The 20,500-nt window shown below is 40.8% G+C and overlaps 1 long non-coding RNA gene across 1 annotated transcript; it reads left to right on the forward strand.

Annotated features, from left to right (window-relative positions):
- Positions 1-1,818: 1,818 nt before the first annotated feature.
- LOC122791267 lies at positions 1,819-12,921 on the forward strand. Its single transcript, XR_006363124.1, has 5 exons — positions 1,819-2,015; positions 4,578-4,727; positions 7,296-7,445; positions 10,008-10,157; positions 12,723-12,921. It is a non-coding gene; the product is annotated as an uncharacterized LOC122791267 (long non-coding RNA).
- Positions 12,922-20,500: the final 7,579 nt, after the last annotated feature.

The raw sequence follows: 20,500 nt of genomic DNA on the forward strand, positions 1-20,500 counted from the left end.
GCCAAATCCTGCCTTGGGTTTCCTGGGTTATCTAAACCACCCTGGACAACACCTCAGTAAACATCACTCTTGTATAAGGTACTTTCTCCACTCTCTTAACTCCTGGAAGTGCTCGTGTTTGGACTCCTAAGATCTGCCATACCCTCCCGCCAAATCCTGCCTTGGGTTTCCCCTGGGTTATCTAAACCACCCTGGACAACACCTCAGTAAACATCACTCTTGTATAAGGTACTTTCTCCACTCTCTTAACTCCTGGAAGTGCTCGTGTTTGGACTCCTAAGATCTGCCATACCCTCCCGCCAAATCCTGCCTTGGGTTTCCCCTGGGTTATCTAAACCACCCTGGACAACACCTCAGTAAACATCACTCTTGTATAAGGTACTTTCTCCACTCTCTTAACTCCTGGAAGTGCTCGTGTTTGGACTCCTAAGATCTGCCATACCCTCCGCCAAATCCTGCCTTGGGTTTCCCTGGGTTATCTAAACCACCCTGGACAACACCTCAGTAAACATCACTCTTGTATAAGGTACTTTCTCCACTCTCTTAACTCCTGGAAGTGCTCGTGTTTGGACTCCTAAGATCTGCCATACCCTCCCGCCAAATCCTGCCTTGGGTTTCCTCTGGGTTATCTAAACCACCCTGGACAACACCTCAGTAAACATCACTCTTGTATAAGGTACTTTCTCCACTCTCTTAACTCCTGGAAGTGCTCGTGTTTGGACTCCTAAGATCTGCCATACCCTCCCGCCAAATCCTGCCTTGGGTTTCCCCTGGGTTATCTAAACCACCCTGGACAACACCTCAGTAAACATCACTCTTGTATAAGGTACTTTCTCCACTCTCTTAACTCCTGGAAGTGCTCGTGTTTGGACTCCTAAGATCTGCCAAACCCTCCCACCAAATCCTGCCTTGGGTTTCCCCTGGGTTATCTAAACCACCCTGGACAACACCTCAGTAAACATCACTCTTGTATAAGGTACTTTCTCCACTCTCTTAACTCCTGGAAGTGCTCGTGTTTGGACTCCTAAGATCTGCCATACCCTCCCGCCAAATCCTGCCTTGGGTTTCCCCTGGGTTATCTAAACCACCCTGGACAACACCTCAGTAAACATCACTCTTGTATAAGGTACTTTCTCCACTCTCTTAACTCCTGGAAGTGCTCGTGTTTGGACTCCTAAGATCTGCCATACCCTCCCGCCAAATCCTGCCTTGGGTTTCCCTGAGTTATCTAAACCACCCTGGACAACACCTCAGTAAACATCACTCTTGTATAAGGTACTTTCTCCACTCTCTTAACTCCTGGAAGTGCTCGTGTTTGGACTCCTAAGATCTGCCATACCCTCCCGCCAAATCCTGCCTTGGGTTTCCCCTGGGTTATCTAAACCACCCTGGACAACACCTCAGTAAACATCACTCTTGTATAAGGTACTTTCTCCACTCTCTTAACTCCTGGAAGTGCTCGTGTTTGGACTCCTAAGATCTGCCATACCCTCCCGCCAAATCCTGCCTTGGGTTTCCCCTGGGTTATCTAAACCACCCTGGACAACACCTCAGTAAACATCACTCTTGTATAAGATACTTTCTCCACTCTCTTAACTCCTGGAAGTGCTCGTGTTTGGACTCCTAAGATCTGCCATACCCTCCCGCCAAATCCTGCCTTGGGTTTCCCCTGGGTTATCTAAACCACCCTGGACAACACCTCAGTAAACATCACTCTTGTATAAGGTACTTTCTCCACTCTCTTAACTCCTGGAAGTGCTCGTGTTTGGACTCCTAAGATCTGCCATACCCTCCGCCAAATCCTGCCTTGGGTTTCCCCTGGGTTATCTAAACCACCCTGGACAACACCTCAGTAAACATCACTCTTGTATAAGGTACTTTCTCCACTCTCTTAACTCCTGGAAGTGCTCGTGTTTGGACTCCTAAGATCTGCTATACCCTCCTGCCAAATCCTGCCTTGGGTTCCCCCCTGGGTTATCTAAACCACCCTGGACAACACCTCAGTAAACATCACTGTATGTCACAGTGTTTTGATTTTTATCAAGAGTATTTCTTATGCTAGTATTTGTCCTTTACTCTTGTTTTTTGTACTAGACTACTGCCAGTCACTGCCAGCAGCGAATCTTCCTCCCTGCTTAGTATAATTATCCTATCCCTTAGACTGCCTCTTTGTTTCACTAGACCCTTACCTTCTTTATCTAGCCCTTAAGCTATCTGTGATTTTTGTACCTGCCATTCCCTTCTCCCACCTCCAGTGCTCTTCTCTCCCCCCTAAAGACATTCTAGTTTCTCCCTCTACCTCCCTTACTGATTATTTTGTTGTGCTCTCCTTGACTCTTCTCCTCTTCTTGGTTGTCTTTCCTTTCTTGAGCCCTGACCACATCTCAGTCCCTTAGTCTTATTCAACAGTCTCTAAGCTGCACCTTTACTACCTCTACACTATTCTAGGCTTCATTGAGCCTATCCAAAACGGTTTCTCTTTAGCCTCACCTATCCTTTGATTTTTCCCCTATCCTCCACTTTACCCTTAGCTACCCTCCTTTTGCCAGCCTATTGCCACTGAATTATACCTTACTGATTGTTTTCACTCCCACTGCTCTCTCCTGATTTTGTGAACCTCTGGTCACTCATCTATGTTTCCTCATTCTGACTAGTACCTTCCTCTCTATTTAGTGCTTACACCCCTTTCATTCTATGAATCCTCTCCTCACTGTGTCCTCCCCTACTTATTGGGTGTATCCTACTGCTATACCTCTCTCCTCGTACTGCTGTCTTCATCTCTATTCTCTAGAGGATTATCTTTACCTGTTTACAAAATAGGTATTGTGCCCAATTATTGTCTCTTCCTGGACATTTCCATTCTATTCCTACCTTTTTCCAACTGTTGTTTATTGTAATTCCTGCTTCTCCCTCTTCTCTGTATCCGCTGTTTCTTCCCACCTTTCACTTGTTATTACTGCCTTCTTTTTTTTGCTACTTGAATACTCTGCCCGCCCCTTAGCTCTTGACTTCCGCTTGTGAACTTATATATAGATGTGTTTCCTTAGGGCGCCATCTTTACTCTCCCCTCCTGCGCGTGGCTGCTGACTGAGCCGTTGTGTCTACTAGTGTTATCTATAGTAAGTTTTGTATGTTGTGTTAATTTAGCTAGTTAACTGAACAAAAGCCTTACCTGTCTTGTTACTGAATTACACTGAATGTAACCTTATGCTGTGTTACTTCCTATGTTGTGTTGTATTTCTTTTTAAAGCATTTTTCTGTTCTTTTTCCTGGATACTTTTACGTATTATTAGCACAGATTATTGCCGCCTAAACTGCTGCGCCTGAAACGCTGCGGATTTTTCTTTTTTAGAGCGTTTTTCTGTTTTTTATCCTGGATACTTTTACTTAGCACAGTTGATTACCGCCTAAACTGATGCGCCTGAAACGCTGCTCTTACTAAACGCGCCATAGCTACTCGCGCTTTTTGATCCGTGCTTAGGATTGAAACTTAGTTTGTATTTTCTCCTTTACCTGTATTTTGTCTACTGATTAATAGCATAGAAGCTTGCCGCCTTAACGGTTGCACCTGAAACGCTGCATTCAATAGACGTGTTATAGCTAATTGCACCTTTAGTTGAGTGTTTGATTGGTAAATAGTATGTATTCAACTGGTTATTACTGATGTTGAGCAACGTTATGGTTATTGTTGGTTTTGAATACTATCTCTTGAAACGACATTCTACTTACTTATTTAGTGTAGCCTTTAGCCTTTGGGCTAGCCTTACATTTAATCTTGGTTCCGCTACCCTTATTGCTACTTGTGAAAGGGGTGCTAGCGATTTGAGCTCTACATCGCCAGTCTCTATGCATGGCCTGTGTCTTAAGACAATACCATTTTTTGTTTACCTACTTCTCCCCTGTATGTGCAAGGTAGAATTCTAGGGGATTTATTTGGTGTGTTATAGTAACTCTACTTTTATGTACTCCTAATATCTGTGATTTAGGTGCTTTCTGTTATTCCTTTTTTGTTGGCCTTGTAGTATCTATGTTTAGCTCTCATAGGGTAGGCTCTGTTGATTGTTGCTAGTTTATTGTGGGATTGTGATTAAACTGTAATGGTATTTTAAAGAAATTAGCTTTTACTACTTTTGTCTTTTCTTTGTGCTTGGCTATGTCGCATTGACTTTTAGCTTAATCTGTGTCAGGCACTGTTACCTAATAAGGGTTCAACTTGGGGATAGCACTGAAGCTATCTGAATACTTTTTTTTCCGCCTTATCACTGTTGAATTCCCTCTAGCAAATTGCGTTGCACCACATTACTGCATTTTGGATTAAACTATTGTTACTGCACTGTGTTCCTGTCCTCTGCTTTTACAGTTGGGTTTTGTGTAACCGGATGCAGATGCGTACATGCAGAAAAGAAATTGTACTTTAATCTTAACACCTGGCTGCAAAGTATATTAACCTTTGTTATTATTGCCTAGTAAATGCATATATATGTCAGTCCTATGTATGATCTGATTTTGTAGGTCAGAGTACCACTGTATTACATGCTGCTCATTTATTGTCTTTTTATTTATCTTTTCTCTACCAGCTTGTATAAGGTACTTTCTCCACTCTCTTAACTCCTGGAAGTGCTCGTGTTTGGACTCCTAAGATCTGCCATACCCTCCCGCCAAATCCTGCCTTGGGTTTCCCCTGGGTTATCTAAACCACCCTGGACAACACCTCAGTAAACATCACTGTATGTCACAGTGTTTTGATTTTTATCAAGAGTATTTCTTATGCTAGTATTTGTCCTTTACTCTTGTTTTTGTACTAGACTACTGCCAGTCACTGCCAGCAGCGAATCCCTCCCTGCTTAGTATAATTATCCTATCCCTTAGACTGCCTCTTTGTTTCACTAGACCCTTACCTTCTTTATCTAGCCCTTAAGCTATCTGTGATTTTTGTACCTGCCATTCCCTTCTCCCACCTCCAGTGCTCTTCTCTCCCCTAAAGACATTCTAGTTTCTCCCTCTACCTCCCTTACTGATTATTTTGTTGTGCTCTCCTTGACTCTTCTCCTCTTCTTGGTTGTCTTTCCTTTCTTGAGCCCTGACCACATCTCAGTCCCTTAGTCTTATTCAACAGTCTCTAAGCTGCACCTTTACTACCTCTACACTATTCTAGGCTTCATTGAGCCTATCCAAAACGGTTTCTCTTTAGCCTCACCTATCCTTTGATTTTTCCCCTATCCTCCACTTTACCCTTAGCTACCCTCCTTTTGCCAGCCTATTGCCACTGAATTATACCTTACTGATTGTTTTCACTCCCACTGCTCTCTCCTGATTTTGTGAACCTCTGGTCACTCATCTATGTTTCCTCATTCTGACTAGTACCTTCCTCTCTATTTAGTGCTTACACCCCTTTCATTCTATGAATCCTCTCCTCACTGTGTCCTCCCCTACTTATTGGGTGTATCCTACTGCTATACCTCTCTCCTCGTACTGCTGTCTTCATCTCTATTCTCTAGAGGATTATCTTTACCTGTTTACAAAATAGGTATTGTGCCCAATTATTGTCTCTTCCTGGACATTTCCATTCTATTCCTACCTTTTTCCAACTGTTGTTTATTGTAATTCCTGCTTCTCCCTCTTCTCTGTATCCGCTGTTTCTTCCCACCTTTCACTTGTTATTACTGCCTTCTTTTTTTTTGCTACTTGAATACTCTGCCCGCCCCTTAGCTCTTGACTTCCGCTTGTGAACTTATATATAGATGTGTTTCCTTAGGGCGCCATCTTTACTCTCCCCTCCTGCGTGGCTGCTGACTGAGCCGTTGTGTCTACTAGTGTTATCTATAGTAAGTTTTGTATGTTGTGTTAATTTAGCTAGTTAACTGAACAAAAGCCTTACCTGTCTTGTTACTGAATTACACTGAATGTAACCTTATGCTGTGTTACTTCCTATGTTGTGTTGTATTTCTTTTTTAAAGCATTTTTCTGTTCTTTTTCCTGGATACTTTTACGTATTATTAGCACAGATTATTGCCGCCTAAACTGCTGCGCCTGAAACGCTGCGGATTTTTCTTTTTTAGAGCGTTTTTCTGTTTTTTATCCTGGATACTTTTACTTAGCACAGTTGATTACCGCCTAAACTGATGCGCCTGAAACGCTGCTCTTACTAAACGCGCCATAGCTACTCGCGCTTTTTGATCCGTGCTTAGGATTGAAACTTAGTTTGTATTTTCTCCTTTACCTGTATTTTGTCTACTGATTAATAGCATAGAAGCTTGCCGCCTTAACGGTTGCACCTGAAACGCTGCATTCAATAGACGTGTTATAGCTAATTGCACCTTTAGTTGAGTGTTTGATTGGTAAATAGTATGTATTCAACTGGTTATTACTGATGTTGAGCAACGTTATGGTTATTGTTGGTTTTTGAATACTATCTCTTGAAACGACATTCTACTTACTTATTTAGTGTAGCCTTTAGCCTTTGGGCTAGCCTTACATTTAATCTTGGTTCCGCTACCCTTATTGCTACTTGTGAAAAGGGGGTGCTAGCGATTTGAGCTCTACATCGCCAGTCTCTATGCATGGCCTGTGTCTTAAGACAATACCATTTTTTGTTTACCTACTTCTCCCCTGTATGTGCAAGGTAGAATTCTAGGGGATTTATTTGGTGTGTTATAGTAACTCTACTTTTATGTACTCCTAATATCTGTGATTTAGGTGCTTTCTGTTATTCCTTTTTTGTTGGCCTTGTAGTATCTATGTTTAGCTCTCATAGGGTAGGCTCTGTTGATTGTTGCTAGTTTATTGTGGGATTGTGATTAAACTGTAATGGTATTTTAAAGAAATTAGCTTTTACTACTTTTGTCTTTTCTTTGTGCTTGGCTATGTCGCATTGACTTTTAGCTTAATCTGTGTCAGGCACTGTTACCTAATAAGGGTTCAACTTGGGGATAGCACTGAAGCTATCTGAATACTTTTTTTTTTTCCCGCCTTATCACTGTTGAATTCCCTCTAGCAAATTGCGCGCGTTGCACCACATTACTGCATTTTGGATTAAACTATTGTTACTGCACTGTGTTCCTGTCCTCTGCTTTTACAGTTGGGTTTTGTGTAACCGGATGCAGATGCGTACATGCAGAAAAGAAATTGTACTTTAATCTTAACACCTGGCTGCAAAGTATATTAACCTTTGTTATTATTGCCTAGTAAATGCATATATATGTCAGTCCTATGTATGATCTGATTTTGTAGGTCAGAGTACCACTGTATTACATGCTGCTCATTTATTGTCTTTTTATTTATCTTTTCTCTACCAGCTTGTATAAGGTACTTTCTCCACTCTCTTAACTCCTGGAAGTGCTCGTGTTTGGACTCCTAAGATCTGCCATACCCTCCCGCCAAATCCTGCCTTGGGTTTCCCCTGGGTTATCTAAACCACCCTGGACAACACCTCAGTAAACATCACTGTATGTCACAGTGTTTTGATTTTTATCAAGAGTATTTCTTATGCTAGTATTTGTCCTTTACTCTTGTTTTTTGTACTAGACTACTGCCAGTCACTGCCAGCAGCGAATCCCCCTCCCTGCTTAGTATAATTATCCTATCCCTTAGACTGCCTCTTTGTTTCACTAGACCCTTACCTTCTTTATCTAGCCCTTAAGCTATCTGTGATTTTTGTACCTGCCATTCCCTTCTCCCACCTCCAGTGCTCTTCTCTCCCCTAAAGACATTCTAGTTTCTCCCTCTACCTCCCTTACTGATTATTTTGTTGTGCTCTCCTTGACTCTTCTCCTCTTCTTGGTTGTCTTTCCTTTCTTGAGCCCTGACCACATCTCAGTCCCTTAGTCTTATTCAACAGTCTCTAAGCTGCACCTTTACTACCTCTACACTATTCTAGGCTTCATTGAGCCTATCCAAAACGGTTTCTCTTTAGCCTCACCTATCCTTTGATTTTTCCCCTATCCTCCACTTTACCCTTAGCTACCCTCCTTTTGCCAGCCTATTGCCACTGAATTATACCTTACTGATTGTTTTCACTCCCACTGCTCTCTCCTGATTTTGTGAACCTCTGGTCACTCATCTATGTTTCCTCATTCTGACTAGTACCTTCCTCTCTATTTAGTGCTTACACCCCTTTCATTCTATGAATCCTCTCCTCACTGTGTCCTCCCCTACTTATTGGGTGTATCCTACTGCTATACCTCTCTCCTCGTACTGCTGTCTTCATCTCTATTCTCTAGAGGATTATCTTTACCTGTTTACAAAATAGGTATTGTGCCCAATTATTGTCTCTTCCTGGACATTTCCATTCTATTCCTACCTTTTTCCAACTGTTGTTTATTGTAATTCCTGCTTCTCCCTCTTCTCTGTATCCGCTGTTTCTTCCCACCTTTCACTTGTTATTACTGCCTTCTTTTATTTTGCTACTTGAATACTCTGCCCGCCCCTTAGCTCTTGACTTCCGCTTGTGAACTTATATATAGATGTGTTTCCTTAGGGCGCCATCTTTACTCTCCCCTCCTGCGTGGCTGCTGACTGAGCCGTTGTGTCTACTAGTGTTATCTATAGTAAGTTTTGTATGTTGTGTTAATTTAGCTAGTTAACTGAACAAAAGCCTTACCTGTCTTGTTACTGAATTACACTGAATGTAACCTTATGCTGTGTTACTTCCTATGTTGTGTTGTATTTCTTTTTTAAAGCATTTTTCTGTTCTTTTTCCTGGATACTTTTACGTATTATTAGCACAGATTATTGCCGCCTAAACTGCTGCGCCTGAAACGCTGCGGATTTTTCTTTTTTAGAGCGTTTTTCTGTTTTTTATCCTGGATACTTTTACTTAGCACAGTTGATTACCGCCTAAACTGATGCGCCTGAAATGCTGCTCTTACTAAACGCCATAGCTACTCGCTTTTTGATCCGTGCTTAGGATTGAAACTTAGTTTGTATTTTCTCCTTTACCTGTATTTTGTCTACTGATTAATAGCATAGAAGCTTGCCGCCTTAACGGTTGCACCTGAAACGCTGCATTCAATAGACGTGTTATAGCTAATTGCACCTTTAGTTGAGTGTTTGATTGGTAAATAGTATGTATTCAACTGGTTATTACTGATGTTGAGCAACGTTATGGTTATTGTTGGTTTTTGAATACTATCTCTTGAAACGACATTCTACTTACTTATTTAGTGTAGCCTTTAGCCTTTGGGCTAGCCTTACATTTAATCTTGGTTCCGCTACCCTTATTGCTACTTGTGAAAAGGGGGTGCTAGCGATTTGAGCTCTACATCGCCAGTCTCTATGCATGGCCTGTGTCTTAAGACAATACCATTTTTTGTTTACCTACTTCTCCCCTGTATGTGCAAGGTAGAGTTCTAGTGGATTTATTTGGTGTGTTATAGTAACTCTACTTTTATGTACTCCTAATATCTGTGATTTAGGTGCTTTCTGTTATTCCTTTTTTGTTGGCCTTGTAGTATCTATGTTTAGCTCTCATAGGGTAGGCTCTGTTGATTGTTGCTAGTTTATTGTGGGATTGTGATTAAACTGTAATGGTATTTTAAAGAAATTAGCTTTTACTACTTTTGTCTTTTCTTTGTGCTTGGCTATGTCGCATTGACTTTTAGCTTAATCTGTGTCAGGCACTGTTACCTAATAAGGGTTCAACTTGGGGATAGCACTGAAGCTATCTGAATACTTTTTTCCCGCCTTATCACTGTTGAATTCCCTCTAGCAAATTGCGCGCGTTGCACCACATTACTGCATTTTGGATTAAACTATTGTTACTGCACTGTGTTCCTGTCCTCTGCTTTTACAGTTGGGTTTTGTGTAACCGGATGCAGATGCGTACATGCAGAAAAGAAATTGTACTTTAATCTTAACACCTGGCTGCAAAGTATATTAACCTTTGTTATTATTGCCTAGTAAATGCATATATATGTCAGTCCTATGTATGATCTGATTTTGTAGGTCAGAGTACCACTGTATTACATGCTGCTCATTTATTGTCTTTTTATTTATCTTTTCTCTACCAGCTTGTATAAGGTACTTTCTCCACTCTCTTAACTCCTGGAAGTGCTCGTGTTTGGACTCCTAAGATCTGCCATACCCTCCCGCCAAATCCTGCCTTGGGTTTCCCCTGGGTTATCTAAACCACCCTGGACAACACCTCAGTAAACATCACTGTATGTCACAGTGTTTTGATTTTTATCAAGAGTATTTCTTATGCTAGTATTTGTCCTTTACTCTTGTTTTTTGTACTAGACTACTGCCAGTCACTGCCAGCATCGAATCCCTCCCTGCTTAGTATAATTATCCTATCCCTTAGACTGCCTCTTTGTTTCACTAGACCCTTACCTTCTTTATCTAGCCCTTAAGCTATCTGTGATTTTTGTACCTGCCATTCCCTTCTCCCACCTCCAGTGCTCTTCTCTCCCCCCTAAAGACATTCTAGTTTCTCCCTCTACCTCCCTTACTGATTATTTTGTTGTGCTCTCCTTGACTCTTCTCCTCTTCTTGGTTGTCTTTCCTTTCTTGAGCCCTGACCACATCTCAGTCCCTTAGTCTTATTCAACAGTCTCTAAGCTGCACCTTTACTACCTCTACACTATTCTAGGCTTCATTGAGCCTATCCAAAACGGTTTCTCTTTAGCCTCACCTATCCTTTGATTTTTCCCCTATCCTCCACTTTACCCTTAGCTACCCTCCTTTTGCCAGCCTATTGCCACTGAATTATACCTTACTGATTGTTTTCACTCCCACTGCTCTCTCCTGATTTTGTGAACCTCTGGTCACTCATCTATGTTTCCTCATTCTGACTAGTACCTTCCTCTCTATTTAGTGCTTACACCCCTTTCATTCTATGAATCCTCTCCTCACTGTGTCCTCCCCTACTTATTGGGTGTATCCTACTGCTATACCTCTCTCCTCGTACTGCTGTCTTCATCTCTATTCTCTAGAGGATTATCTTTACCTGTTTACAAAATAGGTATTGTGCCCAATTATTGTCTCTTCCTGGACATTTCCATTCTATTCCTACCTTTTCCAACTGTTGTTTATTGTAATTCCTGCTTCTCCCTCTTCTCTGTATCCGCTGTTTCTTCCCACCTTTCACTTGTTATTACTGCCTTCTTTTTTTTGCTACTTGAATACTCTGCCCGCCCCTTAGCTCTTGACTTCCGCTTGTGAACTTATATATAGATGTGTTTCCTTAGGGCGCCATCTTTACTCTCCCCTCCTGCGTGGCTGCTGACTGAGCCGTTGTGTCTACTAGTGTTATCTATAGTAAGTTTTGTATGTTGTGTTAATTTAGCTAGTTAACTGAACAAAAGCCTTACCTGTCTTGTTACTGAATTACACTGAATGTAACCTTATGCTGTGTTACTTCCTATGTTGTGTTGTATTTCTTTTTAAAGCATTTTTCTGTTCTTTTTCCTGGATACTTTTACGTATTATTAGCACAGATTATTGCCGCCTAAACTGCTGCGCCTGAAACGCTGCGGATTTTTCTTTTTTAGAGCGTTTCTGTTTTTTATCCTGGATACTTTTACTTAGCACAGTTGATTACCGCCTAAACTGATGCGCCTGAAATGCTGCTCTTACTAAACGCGCCATAGCTACTCGCGCTTTTTGATCCGTGCTTAGGATTGAAACTTAGTTTGTATTTTCTCCTTTACCTGTATTTTGTCTACTGATTAATAGCATAGAAGCTTGCCGCCTTAACGGTTGCACCTGAAACGCTGCATTCAATAGACGTGTTATAGCTAATTGCACCTTTAGTTGAGTGTTTGATTGGTAAATAGTATGTATTCAACTGGTTATTACTGATGTTGAGCAACGTTATGGTTATTGTTGGTTTTTGAATACTATCTCTTGAAACGACATTCTACTTACTTATTTAGTGTAGCCTTTAGCCTTTGGGCTAGCCTTACATTTAATCTTGGTTCCGCTACCCTTATTGCTACTTGTGAAAAGGGGGTGCTAGCGATTTGAGCTCTACATCGCCAGTCTCTATGCATGGCCTGTGTCTTAAGACAATACCATTTTTTGTTTACCTACTTCTCCCCTGTATGTGCAAGGTAGAATTCTAGGGGATTTATTTGGTGTGTTATAGTAACTCTACTTTTATGTACTCCTAATATCTGTGATTTAGGTGCTTTCTGTTATTCCTTTTTTGTTGGCCTTGTAGTATCTATGTTTAGCTCTCATAGGGTAGGCTCTGTTGATTGTTGCTAGTTTATTGTGGGATTGTGATTAAACTGTAATGGTATTTTAAAGAAATTAGCTTTTACTACTTTTGTCTTTTCTTTGTGCTTGGCTATGTCGCATTGACTTTTAGCTTAATCTGTGTCAGGCACTGTTACCTAATAAGGGTTCAACTTGGGGATAGCACTGAAGCTATACGAATACTTTTTTTTTTTCCCGCCTTATCACTGTTGAATTCCCTCTAGCAAATTGCGCGCGTTGCACCACATTACTGCATTTTGGATTAAACTATTGTTACTGCACTGTGTTCCTGTCCTCTGCTTTTACAGTTGGGTTTTGTGTAACCGGATGCAGATGCGTACATGCAGAAAAGAAATTGTACTTTAATCTTAACACCTGGCTGCAAAGTATATTAACCTTTGTTATTATTGCCTAGTAAATGCATATATATGTCAGTCCTATGTATGATCTGATTTTGTAGGTCAGAGTACCACTGTATTACATGCTGCTCATTTATTGTCTTTTATTTATCTTTTCTCTACCAGCTTGTATAAGGTACTTTCTCCACTCTCTTAACTCCTGGAAGTGCTCGTGTTTGGACTCCTAAGATCTGCCATACCCTCCCGCCAAATCCTGCCTTGGGTTTCCCCTGGGTTATCTAAACCACCCTGGACAACACCTCAGTAAACATCACTGTATGTCACAGTGTTTTGATTTTTATCAAGAGTATTTCTTATGCTAGTATTTGTCCTTTACTCTTGTTTTTGTACTAGACTACTGCCAGTCACTGCCAGCAGCGAATCCCCTCCCTGCTTAGTATAATTATCCTATCCCTTAGACTGCCTCTTTGTTTCACTAGACCCTTACCTTCTTTATCTAGCCCTTAAGTTATCTGTGATTTTGTACCTGCCATTCCCTTCTCCCACCTCCAGTGCTCTTCTCTCCCCTAAAGACATTCTAGTTTCTCCCTCTACCTCCCTTACTGATTATTTTGTTGTGCTCTCCTTGACTCTTCTCCTCTTCTTGGTTGTCTTTCCTTTCTTGAGCCCTGACCACATCTCAGTCCCTTAGTCTTATTCAACAGTCTCTAAGCTGCACCTTTACTACCTCTACACTATTCTAGGCTTCATTGAGCCTATCCAAAACGGTTTCTCTTTAGCCTCACCTATCCTTTGATTTTTCCCCTATCCTCCACTTTACCCTTAGCTACCCTCCTTTTGCCAGCCTATTGCCACTGAATTATACCTTACTGATTGTTTTCACTCCCACTGCTCTCTCCTGATTTTGTGTCTGCCCCGCTGCACTCCCCTCCCTACCCCCAAATCCCACCCACCCCTAGAGGTCCTTAACTTATAGCTCTCTAGACACACCCCCTTATCTCCTACCCTATCTCCATCCTTTTATCAGTAGACCTCTCCCCTTAGCAATTATCTCTCTTCCTTTTCTCCTCCTCCTCTTGCTCCACCCATTTCTAATCCTCCACCTCCACACTATCTTCTAATTTCCTTTTACACCCATTAATTTTCATTTACATCATTCCCCATCTTTTAATTTCTTACCTAACCAAGCCTAACTACACACTGTACCTGCTAACTGTCCTAGTATCTACCTGTTACTGACAACCTCTTCCTATTTGCTTTCTTCTTGTTTCTTTTCTTTCTTCATAATACACCACTCTACTAATTTAACACATACCCAAACTACATCAGTCCTAAGACTTACTCAACACTATGTCTCCAACACGAAAACCCTTTCTTATATACATCCTTCTCTCCACCACTGTTTTAGCCTCGCTTTCTATATCTTACTATATCACCTTCTTTGAAAACAACTCATTAAAGGAACAAAATCATCATCTCCAGCAAACACTACCATCCTCTTTTCTTACTACCCTTAATCACAGTAATATAACCTGCTCAGCCAATTATCTTCTACCAAAATACCACAGAACAACTCATATGACATTCTATGTTAACAAAAAGAATTGTAATAACTTACTTAAAATCCTTAAATTCCTATCCTATTCCAATCATTACCTCCTCCTACATGGAGATATTCACCCAAACCCTGGTCCCTCTACCAAGGTTAACCTAAACACAAATAGACATCCTCCAACTTTACCTTCACCATGCACTAAAATAACTAACTCCCTCCTTATAGCTCACCTTAATATCAGAAGCATTAATAACAAAGTTCATCACCTCCATGCTTTATTGGACTTGCATTCATTTGACATTTTATGTCTTACAGAAACATGGTTAAAACCCTCTACCCAGGACCAGGAAATAACCCCACCTGGCTACAACATACTCAGAAACGACCGCAAAACCAAGAAAGGTGGTGGTGTAGCCATCATCTATAAATCTAATCTCCAACTTACCCTCCATAATGAACTTTCATTAATAGACCCTAAAGCTGAATCACTATCAACCAAACTCCAGATTAACAACAACAAATCAATCTACTTAATTTGTATGTATCTTCCCCCTGGTAATAATACTCAGACTCTGGAAAACTTACTTAGTTCACTTTCCAACCAACAACCCCAAGAAACCATAATACTTGGTGACTTTAACATTGACTGGATAACCTGTTCACACCAGCACCCAACTAACCATATTAATCTCTATGGGTTCTCACAATTAATAACAACTCCTACTAGAATCCATAAACAAAATAGAAAAGAAACAACTCTAGACTGGATCCTTATTAATAACCAACCTTGCAGTTATACTCCAGGAACCCTTCCAGATAATATTAGTGATCATATGCTTACATATGTGCTAAGATAAAGCATATAGTGCGATAGTGCTGTGGTGTATCATACATAGTTAGTTAGGGTGGGGTTTGTAGAAAGTGCTAGTATGTGTGTAAGCTATGTTGTTAAGTTAATAGCACAACAGGTTGTGTTGTTGCCTTGCTTTTAATCATCTCTCATCTGCTGCTGGACAGAGGCACAACAAACTAACAACAAACTAATTTTTTTTTTTAATATGGGCGTAAAGCCACAATAATTTGGGCTAGGCTTATAAATGCCTTAGGGCAGATAGCCTAGTATAAACCTATGAACCTATGAACCTATGAACCTAAGACAAAAAGTGAATATTCCACACACTCATAAACTGAAAACATCCCGCTCAAAAAAGTTCTTCAACCCAGATAACTTCCTTACTGAATTGCAGGCATGCGACTGGTCACCACTAACTCATCTTGAACTTAACAAAGCCGTGACCTACTTTAATACAAACTTTCTTCAAATCCTTGATCATCATGCCCCTTTTCACTCTACTAGAATAAGATCCAAACCTGCTCCATGGCTATCTAAACAAACAAAAGAAAAAATGAGCCTTAGAAATCAAATCTGGGCCAAATGGAGAGGTAGTAAAAGTGCATCTGACCACCTCCTCTTCAAACAATTAAGGAATGCTACCAAGAAAGATACTGTTAGAGACAAAAGGAATATTATCTTCACCTTCAACAAAGCAGTCAAAACCCTCAAAAATTCTGGTCAAGTGTTAATAAACTTCTTAAACCTGGACATTCACCGACTCCTACCCCTTCAGGCTTTCATCTCAACAATGCTACACAGATCCCTGAAGCCTTTAATAAGTATTTTACAGAAGCCATTCAATCGCTAGCTAACTCATTACCGACATCTACTGCTTCATTACCAAATACCTTTTTACCCTCATCTAAGACCTTTCAGATTCAACCCGTTGCTACATCCCTTATTTATAAGCTTCTTAAAAAACTAAAACCTTGCACCCCATCTGCTGATAAACTACCATCCGAATACTTACAAATAGCTGCAAAGCTATCAAATATCCAGTATCCATACTGATAAATAGGACTATCACTGAGGGAACAATCCCAACCTTATGGAAAATATCTCATATAATTCCCCTACACAAAGGAGGCTCATCAACTGAACTCTCAAATTTTCGACCTATTGCCTTACTTTCCCCATTAGCCAAGATTATGGAAAGATGTGTTCATAAACAAATTCTTAACTACCTTCTTCAAAACAAACTTCTAGCCGACTGTCAACATGGTTTCAGACCATTCCACAGCACCACAACTGCCCTCCTTTCCTTCTCTGACACCATAAATATTAATAGAAACAAAAATCATTTCTCCTCAGCATTATTCATAGACCTTTCAAAAGCCTTTGATATGGTTAACCACAATTTACTTCTTGATAAACTAAACCTTTATTCTCTCAGCCCACACTCACTACAGTGGTTTAAGAGCTATCTCCAAAACAGGCAACAAGCAGTCCTATGGGAGAACAACCTATCTTCCTTACTCCCAGTAAATATTGGTGTTCCACAAGGATCAATCCTTGGCCCCCTTCTTTTCATTATTTATCAATGACCTACATCTCAATATACCTCAAGCCAACTGCATTCAATATGCTGATGACTCAACATTAATCTGCACTGCTAAAAATATTCCCTCCCTCCAGTCCCTCACCCAAACAGTCTTCTTAACTGTCAAAAACTGGTTTTTGCAACACTGCCTCCTCCTTAACCCCAAAAAAACTAAGCTTCTTCTCTTTACTCCCACTCATAAATCTCCCACACCTCTCTTTACTATCTCCTCAAATAATGCAACCAGTATTAACCCTGATAAGACCACTCGATTACTAGGGGTAACTATTGATAACAGTCTCAATTATGATGAACACATTAACACCACTATTAAAGCTGTAAACAAAAAAATTGGGACTCTCTACAGAATTAAACCCTTTCTGACCCCAGTAGCTAGAAAACCATTGCTCAGACACACCTGATCTCCACCCTCTTCTATGCCTCACCTATCTATACTAACTTATCCAAAAATAACATTATCAAACTCTCTATCTGTTACAATAGCATAGCCAGATTCATTACTGCTACTCCCCTAAGAACACACCACTGTCTTAACCTCAAACAGCTAGACTGGTTAGAGCTAACTAACCACTTACACTATCAACAACTACTCATCATTCAAAAGACCCTCTTCTACCCTGATGCCACCCCTAGCCTTTCAAAACTGATAATCCCATATAAAAACCTAGCCACACTCCGTTCTGCTAACAAACTCCTAGTATCTCTAACTAAATCATATAATAAAGCAGGAGATTCATTATTTTCAAATTCCATAGGTAAAATCTGGAATCAACTCCTCAAGAAATTACTAATCAAAACTCTACCTCTCTTTTCAAAAAACACATCAGAGAACATCTTAAAGCACAGTGGTTGTGTCCTTGTGCTAATCCCGACTGAAACCATGTCCTCATTTACCTAATTTTTCCTCCCCTTTCCACTTTCTGAGCTCCTCACAAACACTTTCAATAGTTGGAGATTTGTATCTGAGAATGTAGACTTTGCCAGCAACCTTTTTAACTTCATCTTGTGTTATTGTTTCTGTTTTAATAAGGCTAATACAGTAGTATATATTAGTAGTAGTGTTATAGTTTCTTTTTAATAAGTCTAATACAGTAGTACATATTAGTAGTAGTGTTATAGTTTCTTTTTAATAAGTCTAATACAGTAGTACATATTATAAGTTTATCTCCTATTTTTAGTATCTCTTTTGTGTTGAAATTGAATTTTCTTTTTTACCTTGTATTGTTTACTCATATTAATGCTTTATTGTGCCAAATTATTGTTTATTGCCTGTACTGGAGCTTTTCTCCCCGGGCCTCTACTGAAAACGGATACATGTCCAGCTAGACTAGCCCGGTCAACAAATGTAAAATAAATAAAATAAAAATAATATAGGTGTATATGGACAGACATCTGGTGATAACAATGAGGATATAACAAAAACATATATGTCGTCATGCAACATTAATGGTGTTGAGAGGCCCCACACAATATATGTCTGGTACAAATAGGTATACTCCCCCCAGCCAAGCACGTCCCCCCTGTAATACAGTAACAAGTGTTGCAGATCCCATAGCAAGGACCACACATGACATGGCCATCCCTAGGATACATATACACAGACAGATATATGTAGATACAGGTATATATATATATATATATATATAAGTACACATACACACACAGAGATATGTACGATAAGATACCTATGTAGTACATGCAGACAAATTGAGCAGCCAGTATTCCTACAGTCACCACCTTACCAACTGGAGACTGTATGAGCCACCCATACAGATGACATTCATAGCCTGCAACACATACCCACAGAGATATCAAAGGGTATAACACCACACACAGGTGCCCATAAATGAATGTGAAAGCTATTTTTGTGTACTATGACAGTTGTATATGTCATGACATATAGCCGTTTAGACACTGACATCCATATGAACAGTGTAATGCAACTGTGAAACAGTTATACTGAGACAGTAGTCTGGAAAGGTTGACACATGTTACTTTCCAGGCAGAGGCCTCCTAGTAGTACAATAATAATGACAGACTGGACCACAGCATACCAGACAATCAACAGTACGTAATGCAGATGTATAGGTCAGCAGCCTCTATCTACAGTTTGTACACAATTCCTAGGGGGCACAGACCCCAGTTGACACAATCGGATGTATCTGTTACATAACAAGGCATAACTAACACCATCACAATCACACTGACAAACACAACATTCCATATGGCAGGAGGCAGTAGGCCTGCATGTACCCACGGTGGACTATATGGTAATGTACATCCAGATACCTTAAGGCAGTTTACCCCAGATACCCACACAAGTTGTAACAGCCTAGGTTAGTCATGGTGCACCCCCTCTACACTCACTACTACTGGGCCATATAACAAGGTTATGTACACTGCCCTCTGCAATGCATTAGGGCACACATTTATTGTGTAGGTGGAGGCCACATATGTGGCCCCAACCCCCCAGTATGTGTGGGGGACACAACAGCAGTGGAAGGATGGCAGGAATGACTGCATGACATACACACAGCCCACTACATAACCAACCCTGACAGCATGTCACATGTGCAAAGCCAAGTATGTAGGTGGAGGACAGAGTCTGGAACACAGGCACATATGTGTACAACTGTTGTCATACAGTAAGCAAGATATGTAAATGTGTACATATCTATATGGATATATGTATAATAATATATACATATATGTTTGCCATATGTCCTGCACATGGAGTGGAGCCCTATCTCAGCCCCAATAGTCCCAACCTGTCAGTGCAAGGGGATGTCATGCATGTATTACAGGTATATTTGTAGACTATTGTTACTGTAATAGGGATCGTCTTCACAGACATGATGTGTGTGGCAGGCCACATCTGCTGTGAAAATGTGCACCATTGGCTACTGACAGACATCCTAAGGTCATCATAGTACAGTACCACTGCTAGCACAGTAATGCCCCTGTGGACTACAGCTGCGATACGCCCAATATATGTGGACAGTCTGACACATGCTGGTCAGTCCAGGGGTATACACAGAACTCCTTTATGCAAGACATGTGGACCAGGCCTTTCAATGTGGATGTTAACAGCCATGTAGATGGGTATAACACGTAAATACAGGTATACATTTGCCCCCATAGGTTATGCATACATACACCCCTGTCTGTCCTCACACATAGTAACCATTGGTACAGAGGTGCCACGGCCACATACTACCCACTACTTAGTAACGTACATCTGAACAGCATCCCATTGCTTTGTCTGACATACATGACTGTCATGGTGGCCTGGCAGAAGTACATCTGGCAAGTATCTGGACATGTCATCTCACTGGATAAGTACAGTAATGTGCTAGGCATGTACCAAAGCACAGTGCAAGCTACAGGCAGACTGACTCAACACTGGGCTACATCTCCCATGTGGGGATACACATGTACCTGCATAGATAGCAGGCTCTACAGGCATGTCACATCACAGACACTTGTGTGAAAGTGCATAAGCACAACAAATGTGAACACAGCCACAACCACATATGGTAAGCTAGCGTACGATTACAGTATATGGACTATCTGACCTACACCATCCTCATATGAGCCACTCACACAACACCCCAACATATACTGGGCCGCTAGACAGTGCGGTCCGATGCCTGTCTGTGGTATGGGACATGTGTGTTCACCCCTACAAACATGTAAGTTGTTAGAGTGACATACAGTGGAGCAGTATGTAACGTCGGGTAGAACAGGACCAAGAACAATGACATCTACAACAGTCTCTACACAGGCCAAGGTACACATTCACTATACACACACTGTCGACATTTACCAGATTTACACATACCTCAGTACTGTACACACAACCACATAATGCCCAGGCTATGTCCTCAGTTATAACCCCTACTATACAAAACATGTGTAGCAGTCTGATATCT

This window comes from Protopterus annectens, chromosome 17.part0, assembly GCF_019279795.1.
Source record: "Protopterus annectens isolate FY-2018-M chromosome 17.part0, PAN1.0, whole genome shotgun sequence".
Taxonomy (NCBI): Eukaryota; Metazoa; Chordata; order Ceratodontiformes; family Protopteridae; genus Protopterus; species Protopterus annectens.